The 18,726-nt window shown below is 39.1% G+C and overlaps 1 long non-coding RNA gene across 1 annotated transcript; it reads right to left on the bottom strand.

Moving 5' to 3' along the window:
- Positions 1-6,973: 6,973 nt before the first annotated feature.
- On the bottom strand, positions 6,974-14,664 carry LOC311433071. Its single transcript, XR_014690546.1, has 3 exons — positions 14,572-14,664; positions 7,946-8,141; positions 6,974-7,132 (listed from the first exon to the last, which is right to left on the bottom strand). It is a non-coding gene; the product is annotated as an uncharacterized lncRNA (long non-coding RNA).
- Between the last annotated feature and the right edge of the window lie 4,062 nt (positions 14,665-18,726).

Here is an 18,726-nt window from a genome sequence, read left to right as displayed (position 1 = left end):
CTCAACTGTATTTGCCTAGTTAAGGTGCTTTGTATTATGCTTCTGAAGCCAAACGATTAATCTTAAGAATAGCAACTCCTAAAATAAGGGTGATCAAAGAATTTGGCTCTTACTCGCCAATATTTGCCAAGGTGAGTTAATAGCAGAGCCAGAAGACCATGCAAGTATTTAAATTCTTAGACAATTTTTCTAGCCACAAATCCCCCATTAGGCACGAACAGATTAATTAAAAACAGTTCCTTTCTCCCATAACCTATTTGGCTCACATTTAACTGCCACTATGCTGGAAGTTGGCAATGACAAAATGTGAAAGTTCATCTGCTGTTTTCTAGGATAACACACAGGTATGTGGATATTAACAAATGTCTACACTGTATGTCTGCAGACAAACTTCAAGCTGTTATTGGATCTGGATGCATGCAGTATAAAAGACAGGGAAACAAAGACATACATTCTTTTCCCAATTTTATATGACTGAAATGCTTTTCTGTATCAAAATAGATTCAAGAACAAGGTATGCTGCGACTTTCACTCCTAAGGTCTTTCATTTAGTTTAAATTCCTAGTCTCACTGGCTCAGAAGTGCAGTAGTAGTGCAGATGGTAAATTCACACCTGTCCCATATTCTGCACCTTGTCAGAACCTGTCATGGCATGGATACACTTGGAGTGACAGTATTATTAAACATCTTCTGGCGAAAGCTTCAGAAATCAACACTCAGCTCAGCTATACCATGAAGAACTGTAATGTTTGTTGAGAACAGAAGAAAAACAACATCTCTCTATTGTGGCACAGAACTAAAGTACTTAAGGGAACTTAAGGACAAAGGAACAAAGGAGCCTAAGAGAACTCTTCTCTTCTAAAAGCCTTGCTAATTGCTGGTTTTGCTAAGCATAGGTAAAGCTCAGCTGACACGTTTCAAGAGAATTGTCCCTATCCCTTCAATATCACAGACACACAGCCTTAACCTAACTAGTTGGGAATCCAGAATCACAATTTTGACCTCACAAAAAATATTTTAGCTTTATAAAATTATGCAGAAAAACATGATTGAGTTCAGTATTTCATCGATGTCCATAATCAGGTGCACTCATTATGAAGGGAGTAAATACCTTTCCTACCCAAAAGATTCATTCATGAAATAGAAATCTGGGGAAACTTTGCTGTTAAATTAGAGGAACGTAATTTCCTACGTGAGATTTTAAGAAATAGCACTGAAGAAAAGAGCATCAACTGAACTAAATGAAAAGGTTTGCTCTGTAAACGTTTATGGTCTCATACCTTCTCTTTTACTTCTGGCTAATGAGACTGGGAACTATACAATTCTGAAAATTGCCTAGCAATAACAACTACTTTTGCTGGTCTCAGAAGCCAAGGAGATTGCTATTATGTTTTATACATTTAATTACTTTACAGAATTCCTTTTTGGCTGTACAATGTCCTGGCAAATAGTGGCCAACAGATCTGCAGACCTGCCTTAGCAGGTTTGTGCATCAACTTACCTTGATAATGACTTGTTATGTTCTATTAATGGCTACAGAGTCTCAGGATTCAAGAGTTCAAAGCAATGATACTTTCTCTTATGCATGTTGAGATAACTTTTCAGCCTGATCAGATGTGAAGCCCCTAAATGTACGTTTTCTGTTCCTTATGGAAAGGAGGAATTGTTTCAGGGGTTGTCTGAATACTATAAAAGATACTATAAGATTCCCCAGATTTCTGTTTGCACTGAAGTCTGTAGAAACCAATACTGTCCATGGTGAGTCAATGGATGTATTTTATCTGACAATAAAGGTGTCTCCAGATTCCTCCCTTCTTTGTCGTTCTCCTCTGCACCAAGAGCACCAAGTTTAGCTTTCCTGTCTCTCAAACAAACCACAAATGATACTCCATCTCTTGTCTTCACTGAACCCTGTCACCTCCAGTGCTGTCAAAAGCAATGTGGTCTGTTTCTGCTGGATGGAGGGGCAACACCACAATGCAAACAGGGTTCAGCATAGCATCATGGCATAAAGGTGGTAAAAGTGAGAAGTAATGAGATCCTGAGGGATAAAATATGAAGTGCGTGAGTTCAGCCTTTCATGGGACTACCTTTCTCCTCTCACCCTGTCAGTCTTCTTTCTCTGGATCATTGGATTCAGTTTCTGGGCTGATTTTATTTGCACAAATCCATCATCCCACTAATATGTCTTCTAGATAAAATGAGTAAAGAAAGAGATTCTGAAGAAGAAGTGAATCATTTTGAAGAGGTTCTCACATTCAGTCCTGCGGGAGAGTTTTTGTATTAAAATACTATGATACTGCTTATTGTAGCAATATGAGTAAATCTTTTATGTCTAGGAAAGTGCTGTATGTTAAGTAGATGTGAAACTGGCTGAAATCTCCATTCCACAGTACTTCTCACATATAGTACCTTTTAATTGGATGGGATTAGGATTAGTCACCTGAGTAATCAGAAGATCTGGATTTAAAAGATCTTGGAGAATTGGGCAAAAGTAGTTCCATGCACAATATACTCATTTTAATAAAGCAGTAAGTTTCATACATAAATATTTTACTGAAAACCAATTATTTTTTCAGCAGCATAAACCAGTTATTAAAGCTGTTTTTTAATTAAAATCAATTCAAGTGCATTTATGCACAAATGGACAGCACAAGTTTTAAACTAATCACTATGAACACACAGAACAGCTAAAAAAAATATCTAAGGTAAATTGAATTTATTTTTTTCTCTTCAGATAAAAATTGTGCTTACAGACATAAAAAAAATAGAGGTTATTTTATTTTTTTATTTATTTATTTTTAAATTTTATTCTCATGCCTATATGACCTCTAATTCTCTTCCTCTTTTTTCCAGACTCATCAATGTGGTTTAATGTTGCAGGACATAAAAGTTAGGGTGTAATGTGACCAAAAACAATTTGTTTGGATCTGCGGAATATCCAGAGGAGTTTCAGGACTGGGATGGACTTTCACATCCACTTTCAATTGCATGGGTGATCCAAAGGGGTAGAGCCAGTGGCAGGAAATAAATGCAGTTTATTTGTTGATTTGATGCTGCTATCTGTAGATTGCAGATTGGACAACGTTTTGCTCTTAGTTTTTCTACAGGATCACCATAATCTGCAACTTCACGTAAAGGGAGGCTGAAAAATAGCCTCCCATTTATTTAGAGAACTGTGTCAGTTCTTGCTTCAGTATCTCAGCCTCTCACACTGCCACAGGCTCTCCAGGCCTTGGATGAATCACTGATTTGTATAGCTTGCGCTAAGGTATTGGAATTGTCCAGTGAAAAGTATGTGGAAAGGGTTATTTTTCACTCATTTAACCTTTTTTTTTTTGGCCTTTTTTTTTTTTTTTCCACAAGCTGATTCCTAGCTGTGCTTTCCTGTCATCAGTAGCAACAGTACTCCTTAAATAAAACCCGTGGGAGTAACCCTGTCAATGTTAAAGTACATCGATTTCCCAAATATTTGTAATGTGTGAGAATCAGAGGTGTTGATACGCGTTCATCATTTGGGTTTTGCATTCAGTTGCAATGCTGATGAAAACAGGCATGAAAACTGCCTGGCCTATCATGCGGGACTAGGCAATTTAGACTACTTTTCCTCAGTTTCTCACAGCTATGCTTCTAGAATTTTGGAGTAGGTATAATGATGCAACTGGCCCTGCCATATTACTGTATTTACACCCATTGCTGCAGGAAATGTCCTCTGTACTCCTCCACTAGGTGACACCCAAAATGAGATTTGACAAATGACCATAAAGTTCAGCAAGGCGCATATTCCATCCCTAAAAACTGTAAATTAGGGGAGTGTGCAGTGACACAGACAGCAAAGCAAATTAAGAAAGGAATTTATACATATACATATATATATATATACACACAGGGAAAAATATCTTTAATTTAAAAGAAAAAAAAATAAAGACAATTCAGAATGAACTTATAATTGAAGTTTAATTGTTACCTTCCATAAAAGTAAAAATGCATAAAAAGAAGCTTTAAGAGCAAGCAATCGCAGTTAAAAGCATAACATGAGCATCTGGTTCTTGCATATTATGGATGATATGTTAATATATGATCTAAACATCATCTCTAATGTTTTATAAACAAAGATAAATTAACAGGATCAATTTTCCTTAGCAAATATTCTCCACCTAACAGGATAATCTTTGAACACTAATAAAATAAACCACAAATCATATTTACTCTTGGGCTTACTCTCTTGCTGCATTTTAGCCTAGCTTGAGACAATATGGCAAACTCTATTAGCAAAAGCATAATTTACTTTTTTCTCTAAAGAATTAGCTTTGTTTTAAGGTGGTTTTGCATAGATACAGTTGCTCTCAGAGTAAATGAATTAATGATAATTAATATTTACTTATTAAATTAACTAATTAAGCAATTAACTTAATCTGAGTTTTCCATAAGGTATGCATCCAATACTCTAAGCACACATGCATTAAAGAATAAAACCATTTTTCCATCTAACAAGAACACATTTATTCGTAGAAGTGCATAGAAGTACAAAGCCTCTACATGATTAGAACTATGAGGATTACATGTATGTGGCAAATCAAAACCAAGATGATTAAAAACCAAGATGAATTAAGAATTTTCTTCAGAACAGTCACAAGTACTGCAATGTAGTTTGTGGGTAGGAAGGCTATTATTCTACATACAGATATTTTTGACTCAAATTGCTTTCACAGAGTACTGTGTTTTGGGGGGAAATAAATGAAATTTCCACTCCACTAAAAAATGTTACTTTCTCAGTGAAACAGTACATAAATGCCATCCAAAACTACTGAAAAAACACTTTCATGTAACTTTACATGATCACAAGCTGAAGACATGCTTGAAGTTTTTTTCCTCTCAGAGAAGATTCCCACTCCTCAGCTGATAAATTGGTCCATCTGATACTTTTTCACTGAGAAGTATACAGTCAATTACCAGGTTTTACCTGAAAAACAAACAAACAAACAAACAAACAAAAACTAACAAACAAAAAAACTCCAGAAAAGTAGTAGTTTCTCTGAGTATACCTATATATGCTTGTTTGCTCCTTTGCTATCAAATAGGAAAACATTGTATATGTGTTTTTTTTTTTTCTTTTTTTTTCTTTTTTTTTTTTTCCATTCATTTGCCAACTTAAATTCTTAGTGGTACAGTATAGCAAAGAAGCTTCTGACAGAAGTAAATGTTGCATGCCTTACTAGAAACAGAGGGAAGCATCATTTCCCAATGATGGTGTTTCATGATTGATTATATGTCTTAGAAATGTAAACAAACATGTAAACAAACATAAACAGCAACAAAATCCCCTAGAGTTGAGGATGCATAAGGGATTGGAATATCTGTCTCATCAGGGAAGGTTGAGAGAACTGACACTGTTCAACTTGGAGAAGAGAAGGCTCAGGGGGATCTTAACCATGTGTGTAAATGCCTATTTGGAAGAAATGAAGATGAGGGAAAAAGATTTGGTGAAAACCAAAATCTTGTGATATAGCAAAAAGGAATTAATAATAATTAAAAAATAATAATCATAATGCATCTGATCACAAGAAAACACATTTTTACTGTAAGGGTGGTTAAACACGGGAGCAAGTTGCCCAAAAGGGGATGTGGAGTCTCCACCATTGGAGATATTCAAAACCTCACTGGACACTGTCCTGAATTTTGATCAGGGAGTTGGGTTTGATGATCTGAAGAGGTCCCTTCTTTAATTTTAATTTTAATTTTGTGATTATTTGATTTAGCTGTAGTGCAATGTGGCAAGTTTTATTAGGCTTGAAAATTTAAAACACTATAGCTGATTCTACAGAATTATATTTCTGAAAACTTGTTACTTCTTCTATTGGGTTTATGTGGCAAAAGACTTGGTTGTAGGGGGGCTGCAAGGGTGGCTTCTGTGAGAAGAGCATAGAAACTGCCCCGTGTCAGATCAGAGCCAGCTCCAGACAGCTCCAAAGCGGACCTGCCACTGGACAGAGCCAAGCCAATGAGTGGTGGAGCAGGTGGATGTGGCCTGGAGGAGGCTGCGGCCCATGGAGAGCTCCTGCAGGACCAGGCCACGGGCCAGAGCTGCGGTCCGTGGAGAGGAGCCCAAGCAGGAGTGGGGGGCTCTGGGGGGAGCTGCCACCCACCTGTGGGGGACCCATGCTGGAACAGTTTGCTCCTGGGGGATGGACCCATGGGATGGAGCCGTGTGGGAGCATTTCCTGAAGAGCTGCTGCCTGTGGACAGCCCCCACAGGCTCAGTTCGGAAAGGACGGCATCCTGTGGGAGGGACCCCATGGGGAGCAAGAGCACAGAGGGACCCTGAGGGAGCAGCAGAGATAAAGCATCAGGAACTGACCACAGCCCCCAGTCCCTGTTCCTCTGTGCTACTCTGGGGTGGAAGAGGGTGGATGGGGGAAGATGTTTTTATTTTGCTTTTAGTTCTAACTGCTCTAGTCCATCTAGTGATAGGCAAGAAATTATGTTAATCTCCCTATGCTGAGTCTGTTTTGCCCATGAGGATTATTGCTGAGTGATCTCCCTGTCCTTATCTTAACCCTTGAGCACTTCCCATCATATTTTCCCTTTCTCCTTTGAGGGAGAGTGAAAGAATGATCGTGGTAGTTAACTGCCCCTGCTGGGTAAAAGCATCACTTCTTTTTCCTCCTGATACCAACCTAGAAAAGACATAGAAGTTTGATAGATGGACTTTAGCATTCTTCTAAATGTCATGTCAAGGGAATGTTGTTGTGGCAAACCTGAACTTTGAAGACAACTAGCTACAGTCTGTGGGGACTGTAATCCACTACTTTACAGAGTACTGAGGCTACGAGGGAAAGACAAACAAAATTCTCACGATGTCTTCAACTCTGTTGCCAAGATTAATCTCGTAACTTTACAGAGACACAGTACAGATATCTGAATTTGTAGGCCAGTGACTCTAACTCACCTTTCCAGTAAGTGGTTGAGGTCACAGTTCCTTTCAAAGCGAAATTAATCCACCGTTCTCCATTTCTAATTTAAAGATTACCATGCTCCAACATAAAAGTCTGAGAGAAGATACACAGGAATTATCTTGTACCATTTACGTCAAGGGTCCTGCATGTTGTCATCCTGCAATCCACAGTGCTATCTAAATGAAAAATAATGTGAAAAAATATATATCTTTAAGAATTTCTTGCTGTGAGCTTCAGTCTTCTGTGAATTACTAGAAAAATACCAGCTAACTACTCCTTAGTTTTCTCCCTGTTCATCCAAATTTGACTCACATTCTTAGGAAATCAAGCAGATAATTCTCTATAAGGCAAACTACTCCAAGTTACCTGAAACTTTGTATTTTCTAAGGAATTTCATTATTCTCTGTTTCCCTGAATATGTTATAATTAGTCTACACCTTCTTTTCCTAAATATTAAAAAAAAAAAAAAAAAAAAAGAAAAGAAAGAAAAGAAAACAAAAACTCCAAAGTAAAGAGCATTCCTCAACAGCTTTATCTGTCTACTCTCTTATCCTACAGTCTTCCAAGGCATAAGCACTGGGAGAAGAGTGGGAGAGGAGACTCTAATGCTATGCTAGGTATTTGCTGGTAAGTCCACCTCTGCATACACAGATTAAACAGCAAAAAATATGGGGAGAATGATGTTAGGTGCTAGGGAGTACATGACATGACAAAGTTATCCATTCGATGTTGCATTTCTTCTCCCTATCTGAAATGCTGTATGATGTATTAAGAACTTGAGGTAGTTTCTATATGCTCTGTCTGACGGATGTTCCTTCTGATTAATACTAAATATACAGGTAGCTTCCTGTCCTCAGAGGAAGGAAGAAAAACTATTTTGACACTTCTGCTTGAATCTATCATAATCTGGGACAGCACATCATGTATCAATACCTGTGTGAGGCTCTACAAGTCGTATATTGATGAAGAGGACCTGGCAAACAAGATACCTGATACATCTACCCCAAGTAAGATCAGAGCCTCCAGACAGGAAGAGAGCAGCAGTCATATGAGCGACTGAGGTTCAAAATGTATGATTCTGACTCTCCATCTTTGTGACCTTGTAACCCAAGATGATAGACATTCTACAAGCAGTCCTGTTTTCTTCTCTCGTAGGAGAACAGCAACAGCTGTCTCTGAAGCAACCTACAAGAAACAGATAGTAATATGTCTTCAGTCATCCTTTTACTGATAAAATTACAGTATTCTGGACAGAGGAAGAAAGAGGCCATCTGTTATTCCTCCTGATGAAATGCTTAGTATGGGAACATTTTTTATGTTGGAAGGTGGCCTCAGAGACACAAAGCAGCTCTACCACACATCTGTCAGTCACTGAGGCATTTCTTCAGCCACTGTCCCCCGTCCCCTCCCCTCCTCTCCTGATTACATTGGATTAATTTCTATTTCAGCTTGCTCTTTCACTTGGCCTTTCATTCTTTTCATTCCTTTTTTTTTTCTTTTTTTTTTCTTTTGTTCTTTTTTTTTTTTTTTTTTTTTTTTTAAATCTGTGACTGTGGAGTGGTAAAGTGTCCTGTCAATTTGTAAATTATTTTATTTCAGCTGATGTTCTCTACAAAAGATTACTTCTTTATACTATGGTTTACTGTTGAAAGTTTCCTGTGTTTAACACAATTTTCAATTGAAGGAAAGCTGGATTTCTGACACATTAATGAAAGTTTTCTGTTTGTAGCAAGACCATTTTTTCCATTTATTCTTTCATGCTCTGAAGGGGAAACAATATACCTCTGGATGGGTAGATACTGGTCCCCACATGAATGTCTTCAGAATTGTGTAGCAATTATTCTGACAGGGTTTTACAAAAGTGTATGAAAAACAAAACAAAACAAACAACAACAACAATAACAAAAAACAAACAACAACAAAACAAACAAACAAACAAAAATCAATCAAACAAAACTTCTTCAAAATCTCTAAAGTATGATAGAAAATTGCCTGAAGTTTACATTTTTTTAATGGTCTAGAAGAAACATATGCCATAGACAACTGTATCTAATTAATTTTAATTTTGTAAAAAGTATTCTCCATTAGTAACAATCAGGTTCTATTATGAGTTAACAATATTCATTGCTAGCATAGTCCTAACTGTATATAGCATAACAGCACAATGCAAAAAACACATACTGAGCCAAATAAAAGTATAAATCAAGAGCTGAAATTTCAGCCCTGAAACAATATAAAGTACTAGGACTTGGATAGATGTACATAGATTCCCCTTCAAGATCAAATTAAATGTTTCCATTAAGCTTTCAAAGAGAAACCCGTCTAAATTATTAGTTCCATATGCACAGCAAGAGAGCCAAGGACATGTCCTAGATACCACATCAGATCTATCACCTGCAAACTGAGCTGTATCTTCTCATGTAATCCTAACAGAGCATGCACATTGGAGTCACTGAACAGGAGCTGATCATTTTCCTCCCTGCTTTCTATAAAACAATAGGTTCAATTATTTCTTTGGCAGCCTACAAAGTAATTTTTGTAACTAGTCGGGCTGCTTCAGGCCTAGTTATATGCAACAATCACTTATCATCAATGATCACCTGACCTTCTTATTTAATGTTTTCAAATAGAATAGCCTTCAGAAATCACCTCTTTTTTTTTTTTTTTTTTTTTTTTTCCCACTAACATCTGTATCTACCCCTTCAAAACTCTTGTCTTTACTCTTAAAAAAGTATCTAAAGGTTTGCCAGTCACAAACCAGGTGAGAGCAGGGAACTCCAAGAGGAGGCCAAACTTGAGAATAAATGAATGATAGCAAGCAACTGTCTTGCAAACTCCTGACCTCAGCGTATATGCCCTAATGTCTGTACTTCATCAAATATTTTAAATTTCATCCAGTGTGTTTGGCCACTTGACAGTCCTGTGGTTTACAGCTGACAAAACAGGTAATATATTTGGTCCAGCAGGCAATATGTGAGATTCATAATGTGATTCATTTTATCTTCAGCCTCCTTTTTCTTTCAAAAATGATCTAGCTATTTCATTAAATATCACAACATATTCCAGGAACAGTATTTTCATTCTTATGTGACGTATGCATTTCACTAGCAATACATGTTTCAGTAGTTAATGTACTTTAGACATTCTAGTTTGTAATATCGCTGCCTCAATGATGTGTTTCTATGTTTAGAGGACTGAAACACCCCTGAATAACAAATGACATAGATTAAATTCCATCTGCCTTTTCCAAAGCATGTTGATTCTGATGAAAATAAATAAATAAATGAATAAATTTATATTGTTTGTCATAGGTTTTGGCCTAAGCCTGAAAATTCACAGAATTAAAGATAGCTAGGCCCTAATTAAGAATTTGTCCCTTACCAAAGGAACTTTTCCTTGTCCCTTACCTAAGCCACTAAAGTCCAAAAGTATTAAGCAAGTGCTGAAATATGAACTGTAGGATTACTTATTTCCTAAAGGAAGATTTTACACAGACCTCCGCTATTTTGCTTTTATTCTTCTAGCAAAAAATTTCATTTCATGGTTACGTTCTAACAAAGATTAATATTAATATATTTTAATTTTTCAGATTATCTAGATTCTCGTTATTTGACCCTGCTGCATTGATTCTTCAGATAAGAGAGAACATTATACTTTCTGCTGTGTTTCCTTCAGTTCAGTTTCTCTATTTTTAATCATTAACATTTAAATGAGAAATCAGAAATATTCTCATTCTGAAGGCCCGTATTACATGTATGAAAATCAATAGTAAACTCTTTTTTTGAATTAAATGGAAGTAGTATCTGGTCCTTTATATGTATTGATCTAATAAGATAAGATCTTAACTGTTTGCTTAAATAGCAGAGTTTGGCATATCCTGATGGCATCCCTAGAACTGATAAAATCAGAAAGCATGACACAAAATGGCAGAATGACTTTCAAGAGGAATAGGATATGAGATAAGAATCTTCTACATATAGTGAGTTTTTATCCAAGGACTGAGTCTTTCTTAAAAAAGCAGTGTGGTGCAGCAGAGGGAGATCTGGAAAGTGAAAGTTTGTGAAGACAGTTTGAAATCTACACAATTATGTTTTCCAGGGCATTTATTTTAAATTAGTCTTGGTATTGATTAATGGATTGAATGCACATTGGTGGTTTGAGAATTGTCTTGAAGTAGATCTTCTAATTTAGTTTCATCCAAAAGGAATATAGTCTGCATGCACAGAGTGCCTTCCAATATAAATCAAAACATAGTCGCTGATATGAACCTGCTATCCCTGATGTAACCTTAAAGATAAACTTACATGTATATTACTGGACTATAATCACTGGATATGGATGGATTTCTAAACAAAAATGGTGTAAATATATTTAAATCATAGAAATATAAATCACAAAATGGGTTGTGAAGGACCTTAAAGATCATCTAATTCCAACCCCTGCCATAGGCAGGGACACCTCCCACCAGACCAGGTTGCACAAAGCCCCATCTAGCCTGTCATTGAACACCTCCAGGGATGGGGCATCCACAGCTTCTCTGGGCAGCCTGTGCCAGTGCCTCACCACCTTCTGAGTAAATAACTTCTTCCTAATATCTAATATCTAATATAAATCTACCTTTTTTTTAGGAATACCATTACTCATTGTCCTATCACTGCACTGCCTGACAAAGAATAGCTCCCCAGCTTTCCTGTAGGCCCCCTTTAAGTACCAGAAGGCTGCTGTAAGGTCTCCCTGGAGCCTTCTCTTCTGTAGGCCAAACTTCCCCAGTTCTCTCTTCCTGTCTCCACAGGAGAGGTGTTCCAGCCCCCTTATCATCTTTGTTGGACTCATGTCTGGACTCATTCTAATATGTCCATGTCCTTCTTGTGCTGGGGACCCCAGATCTGAATGCAGTACTCTAGGTGGGGTCTCACGAGAGCAGAGCAGAGAGGCAGAATCACCTCCATAGACCTGCTGGCCATGCTTCTTTTGATGCAGCCCACGGTATGGTTTACTTTCTGGGCTGCAAGCGCACATTACTGACTCATGTTGAGCTTCTCATCAACTAACACCCCCAGGTCCTTCTCCTCAGGGTTACTCTAAATCCATTCTCTGCCCAGCTTGTATTGGTGCTTGGGATTGCCCCAGCCCAAATGCAAGACCTTGGCCTTGTAGAAGTTCATGAGTTTTGCACAGGACCACCTCTCAAGTCTGTCAAGGTCTTTCTAGATCACATCTCTTCCTCCAGTGTGTAAACTGCACCACATACCCTGTTGTTATAGGCAAGCTCGAATAAAGGTGCATTTGATCCCACTGTCCATGTCGCTGACAAAGATGTTAAACACAGTCCAGACAAAGATGTTAAACTCAGGTCTCAGTACTAACCTGTGAGGAATACCACTTGTTATTGATCTCCAACTGGACATTGAGCCATTGACCACAACTCTGTGAGCTTGACCATCCAGCCAATTCCTTACCTGTATAGTGGTCCACCCGTCAAATTCATGTCTTTCCAATTTAGAGACAAGGATGTCATGGAGGACAGTGTCAAATGCATTGAATAAGTCCACATAGATGTCAGTTGCTCTTCCCCTATCCACCAGTGCTGTAGCCCCAGCATAGAATACCACCAGATTTGTCAGGCACAATCTGCTCTTAGTGAAGCCTCCTTATTTGACATGCACATTAGTAGAGTTTACAGGAGTATGTGTTTCATGATCTTGCTCGGCACAGGGGTGAGATTGACTGGCCTGCAGTTACTTGTGACTTTTTTTTTTTTTTTCCTTTTTTTAAAGTGGGGGTTATGCTTTCCCTCTTCCAGTCAGTGGGTACTTCACCAGACTGCCATGACGTTTCAAATACCCTGGATAGTGGCTTAACATGATGGATAGTGGCTTACCAAAATAAACTCATTGGAAAAGAATCTTCTAGAATCAGAGGTGAAATAATATTACCTAGAAATGATTAATTTTACACCTAAAATTGTTATAATTTTTACCTTCTTATACTTGAGAAAAAGTCATAACATTTTAAAGAACCAGCCATTTGCCACAGTATTGCTCCTCTCATAGAGCTGGAAAAAAAAAAATCAGATATATGTTTAACTTCCTCTACCAGATCTCTCCTTTTAAACAGATGCAATTAAATGGTATTGGTTAGGGAAACACAAGACGTTTTTACACAATTAGATGTAATTTGAAGATTGTCTTTTTTGCCCTGCTTGTACCCTGTAATTTGACCAAGGGAAGAGTTGGGGAACACATGCCAGAAATTAGATTTTAAGAAGCTTTAGCTACAAGCATAGTAGCATATCTACATTTTTCATAACCATGAATTTGCAGCCTTTGATCTCAAAAAGTCCTGCTGGTTTTGCATTCAGTTTAAAATACAACTTGGAATTGCTCAGGGTTCACTGCAGAAGCCAGGCAAGCTCATGTACATTGTTTTTCCATTATCTCTGTCACTTTCTTGGATGCTCTCAGCTCTGTTTTGCTTTCTGTCTCTTTAAGCAGCCTCATGACTATTACAGAAACAAGGTTCTGAGGATAAGAGAATGAAAGCTCCTAGTATCACTTCTGGCTCCTTGGGAGTTTTATTTGTGTATATATAAGCTTCATTGACTCCTAAATATTACCAGGAAAAAAAAAGAAAAAAGAAAAAAAAAAAAAAGTATCCCACCTGCAGCAGTAACATATTGTTTCCTTCTGCTATGATATTCTATTTACCCCTTCTCCCCTCTTAATTTTTTAAGGAAAATACAAGTAATATATGTTCACCTTGTTCTTTTGTGGTGGTTTTACATTGATGGTTAGATACAGTCCATCACAACTCATTCTCACTCCCCCTCCTCAAAACAACAGGAAGATAAAGTATGATGAAAAAAAAAAAAAAAAAAAAAAAAAGAAGAAGCTGATGTGCTGAGGTAACAACAGGGAGCGCACTAGAGAATTACTGTTAAGGCAAACCAGACTCAGCATAGGGAGATTAATGTATTTTATTTCCTATTACTAGTAACAGTCTAAAGCAGTGAGAACAAAAAGTGAGAACAAAAAACTAAACTTCCCTGCATTCACCCTCTTTTACCTCCTTCCCCCAAGCAGCAGAGGGAATGGAGTCTGCGGTCAGTCCCTGACCCTTCCTCTCTGTCGCTCCTTCACAGTCCCTCTGTGCCCCTGCTCCCCATGGGGTCCCTCCCACGGGATGCCGTCCTTCCCGAACTGAGCCTGCAGGGGTTGCCCACAGGCAGCAGCTCTTCAGGAACTGTTCCCACACGGCTCCGTACCACGGGGTCCATGCCCCAGGAGCAAACTGCTCCAGCACGGGTCCCCCACGGGTGGGCGGCAGCTCCCCCCAGACCCCCGCTCCTGCGTGGGCTCCTCTCCACGGGCTGCAGATCCGGCCCGGGGCCTGCTCCTGCGGGGGCTCTCCATGGGCCGCAGCCTCCTCCAGGCCACATCCAACTGCTCCACCGGGGGCTCCTCCACCCATGGGGGGGCTGTAGCGTGGAGATCTGCTCCATGTGGGACCCATGGGCTGCAGGGGAACAGCCTGCTCCACCAGGGGCCTCTCCACAGGCCACAGGGGAATTGCTGCTGTGTGTCCGGAACACCTTCTGCCCTCCTGCTGCACTCACCTTGGGGGCTGACAGGGCTGCTTCTCACTCCTTGCTCTCCCAGCTGGTGTTGCACAGAAGGTGTTTTCTTTTACTTTTTTTTTTTTTTTTTTTCCTTTTCTTAAATCTGTTCTCATAGAGGTACAATCAGCATAGCTCATTTGCTCAGCTTTTGACAGGGGCGGGTCCCTTTCTTAGCAGTCTGAAACTGGCTCTGATCTGACATGGGGGAGCTTCTGGGTTCTTTTCACAGATACCATCCGTGCAGGTCCCCTGCTACCAAACCCTTGTTACATGAGCACAATACATCTTTCCCTGTTGTTGTTCAGGTAATAAAAAATACAGCAAAAGATTTTTATTTTATTTTTTTAACAAATAAAAAACAACATGAAAGCAGCAACATCAAAACAACACTCTTAATTAAATAAGTAATTTTGAATGTTTAGAAGGAGTTTTTCTGTTAGTTAAACAATTATGAATAGCAGAAAATCAATCTCCAGGTCCTTTAGCAGTGTTAGGAAATGTTGCTATAATCTGGCAAATGTTCTGTACAGCTCTATCCACTGTCTTCCAAACATATTTGAAAAAACTAGTTTGCATGAGTAGGCTATGTACATCACCCACTTGAAAACCAGTTGCTCTCAAAAATAGTGAAAACCAAATGAAATTCAGAAACACAATTCACAATAAGAGAAACTCTCTTTTTAATTTTTATTTATTTATTTATTTATTTTTATTTTGTCTCCAAAGAAGTTCATAAAGGGACCAGATCTAGTGACTTTCTAAAACAGAATAAAATTCCTCGGTAGTAATTTTTATTTGGTTTCACATGTAGATCTGTCCCGGAGCAAAATAGTTCAGCACAGTTTGAATTGCTGCCATAAGATTTCACTCCTATTACTAATCTTGCTTGGATTCTTGTAACCCCATTATTGTCAGCTTTTATGAACTGCTATAAAAGACCACCAGCAAAAGGAGAGTGCTTGACTGAAGAACTACTACATGACAGCTCCAGTCACATCAATACCGCACTTCTTAGATCAGTTTTGCCAACAGCATTCAGCTCAAACCTACCATAATTTGGAGTTAACCCCCAACATACATACACTTCAGAATAAATCTTTTACTATTCTGCTTCTGAGCAATATAATCTAGCACATTTTTTAGACAATGACTACAGTTTCATTAAACTTTTTTTTCTTTTTTTTTTTTTTTTTCATTCCATGTAACAATTGGGAGAACTAATGTATTTGTTCAAAATATATAGGTTAGACAAGATATTTTACAGATCAGATTTGTCTTAATTCTACTGAATGTACTAAAATAGAATCCAGACATTCACTAACATATGAGCCATGAATACAAGCCAGCATTGAGCCCAGGTAGCCAAGAAGGCTAATGACATAATGGCCTGTATCAGAAATAGTGTGTCCAGCAGGACTATGGAAGTGATTGTCCCCTTTTACACGGCATTGATGAGACTGCACCTTGATTGTTGTGCTTGATTTTAGGCCCCTCTCTACATGAAAGATACTGAGTTACTCGAATGTATTTGGAGAATAGCAATGAAGCTGGTGAAAGGACTAGAGAACGAGACTTAGTGGCTAAGGGATTTGGGGTATTTTAGTCTCAGGAAAAGAAGGCTGAGGAAAGACCTCTTCAGTGTCTACAATTACCTGGAAGACAGCTGTAGTCAGGTGAGTCTTGGTCTCTTTTCTCAGGTGGCAAATGATATGACACAAGTGTAGTGTGTTTACGTGGCAAGGTTTTGGTAGCAGGGGGCCATAGGGGTGCCTTCTGTGAGAAGGATCTAGAAGCTGCCCCATGTTTGGTAAGGGCCCCAATGCTGACCAGAGCTGAGCCAATAAGCGATGTTGTTTTGCACCTCTCTGAGAGCATATTTAAGACAGGGGAAAAAAAACGCTGTGCCACACAGCAGCTGGGAGAGTGAGAGGAGTGAGGAACAGCCTTTCAGGCACCAAGGTCAGTGAAGAAGGAGGGGGAGAGGAGCTCCAGGCTCCGGAGCAGAAGTCCCCTGAGGCCTGTGGTGAGGACCATGGTGAAGCAGGATGTCCCCCTGCAGCCCATGGAGTACCACGGTGGAGCAGGGTTCCATGCTGCAGCCCGTGGAGGAGACCATGGTGGAGCAGGTGGCCCTGCACTGACGGAGGCTGCAGCCTGTGGAAGACCCCTGCCGGAGCAGATTCCGGGCCGGACCTGTAGCCCGTGGAGAGGAGACCACGCAGGAGCAGGTGACCTGGCAGGAGCTGCTGCCTATGGGGGACCCAGGTTGGAGCAGTTTTCTCCTGAGGGATGGACCCCATGGTACGGACTCGTATCTGGAGCAGTTCTGGAAGCCCACGCCAGATGAGTTCATCAAGGACTGCATCCTGTGGGAGGGACCCCACAGCACAGGGGACGAGAGTGACTGAGAAAGTGTGGCAGAGAAGAAGCGCTGTAGACTGACCATAACCCCCATTCCCCCGTTCCCCTGCACTGCTCGGGGGGAGGAAGTGGAAGAGGGTGGATGGGGGGGAAGGTGCTTTTGGTTTCTTTCCTTTGTTTCTCACTTCTCTAGCTTGTTAGTAATAAGCAATAAATCTTACTGTCTCCCTATGCTGAGTCTATTTTGCCCGTTACAATAATTACTGTGTGATCTCCTTGTCCTTATCTCAACCTTTGAGACCTTTTCATCGTATTTTCTCCCTGTGTCTCTTTGAGGAGGGGGAATGAGAGAGCTGTTGTGATGGAGCTTGGCTGCCCATTTGAGCGGAACCACCACAACAAGGAAATAGCCTCAAGCTGCACCAGGGGAGGTTTAGATTGGATATTAGGAAAAAATTATTCACAGAAAGAGTAACTAGGCATTAGAACAGGGTGCCAAGGAAGTGGTGGAGTCCCCATTCCTGTGGGTATTTAAGAGACAAGTGGATCTGTCACTAGGGGAAATGGTTTAGTTGTGGACTTGGTTGATGGTTGGACTTAATGATCTCAAGGGTTTTTCCAATCTAAATGATTCTATCAGTCTCTATTAAAACCCATCACTCCCTTGCTAAAGCAAACCTCAACTCCTTACTTTTTCACAGCTCACAAAGTTCCAGTATTATATGTTGTATAGGTCAGCAAAGATTTTCAACTTTAGTTTTTAGCTGGTAAATCATGAAGTATTAAAAAGGATTGATCATAAACCCTTTAAATGAAAATACAAAAGATCTGAATTGGTATTCCATGTTTCAGAAAGAGACAAAAGAGATTTTCGTTGTCTAGTGAACTACATAACAACATGGAAAAGAATATATGAGGAGAGTGCAGACCTATTCATGAAATGAAATGTCTGCAGCTAATAGGTAACAAATAGCCTGACCTTTGGTTGATGTCATTGGCCTATAATAAACTACATACAGTCAATTATGAGAAAATATTTTGCAAAGGCCCATGATAAGGAGGGTGTATTCTACACCTTCCTGTGAAAACGTTATTTCAGAAATTCATAGAAGAGCTGTAGACACCTTGTGGTTCTAGTCAAAATACCAGTCATTCACTCTTAAAAATAAAAAGAAAAAAATATGAAATTTGAAGAAAAAAACATACCTGTGTCTAAAATTCTTACCTTTGAAACATAACTTTTAACTTGTAAAAAGAAGGAAGAGCTAAAATAGAAAGATGTGAGATAGAGATATGATTTCTTTATTACTTCTCTTATTTTTAGTAGTCACAGAGTTGTTGGAAGACATGCTTACACAAGCATGTCCCCCTGTGGGCCACACCAACATGCCATCTTGACGGAAGAAGACATATGCCCAGAACAGCTTGCAATTTCTCTGAAAACAGGATGCAAACAAAAAGAGATTTAAAGGGAAAAAAAAAAAATCTAGTCCTCATTCTCAAAAATTTGCCTGAAGTCCTACTACAATTAACAATATATCTCCTATATTTGAAATATTAACTACATATATTATTGCACAAATGACTACACATGGAAGATGAAGGAAATGAAACAGATAAGAAAACCAGTATCATAAGATACAGTGACTCTAGGCATGTTGATATCTTGTGATGGAGGATGATGTGGGGGAATCTGGCCTAACTAGATCTGAAGGCAGGTGAGATTTAGAGAAGCATAGTCACAGAAGAAGTCTGACTGTCCTGGAATACTTTGACTGGCTATATCAGCAT

The sequence above is a fragment of the Aythya ferina genome, assembly GCF_964211825.1.
Source record: "Aythya ferina genome assembly, chromosome: 2".
Taxonomy (NCBI): Eukaryota; Metazoa; Chordata; class Aves; order Anseriformes; family Anatidae; genus Aythya; species Aythya ferina.
This window is presented reverse-complemented; position numbering and strand designations above follow the sequence as displayed.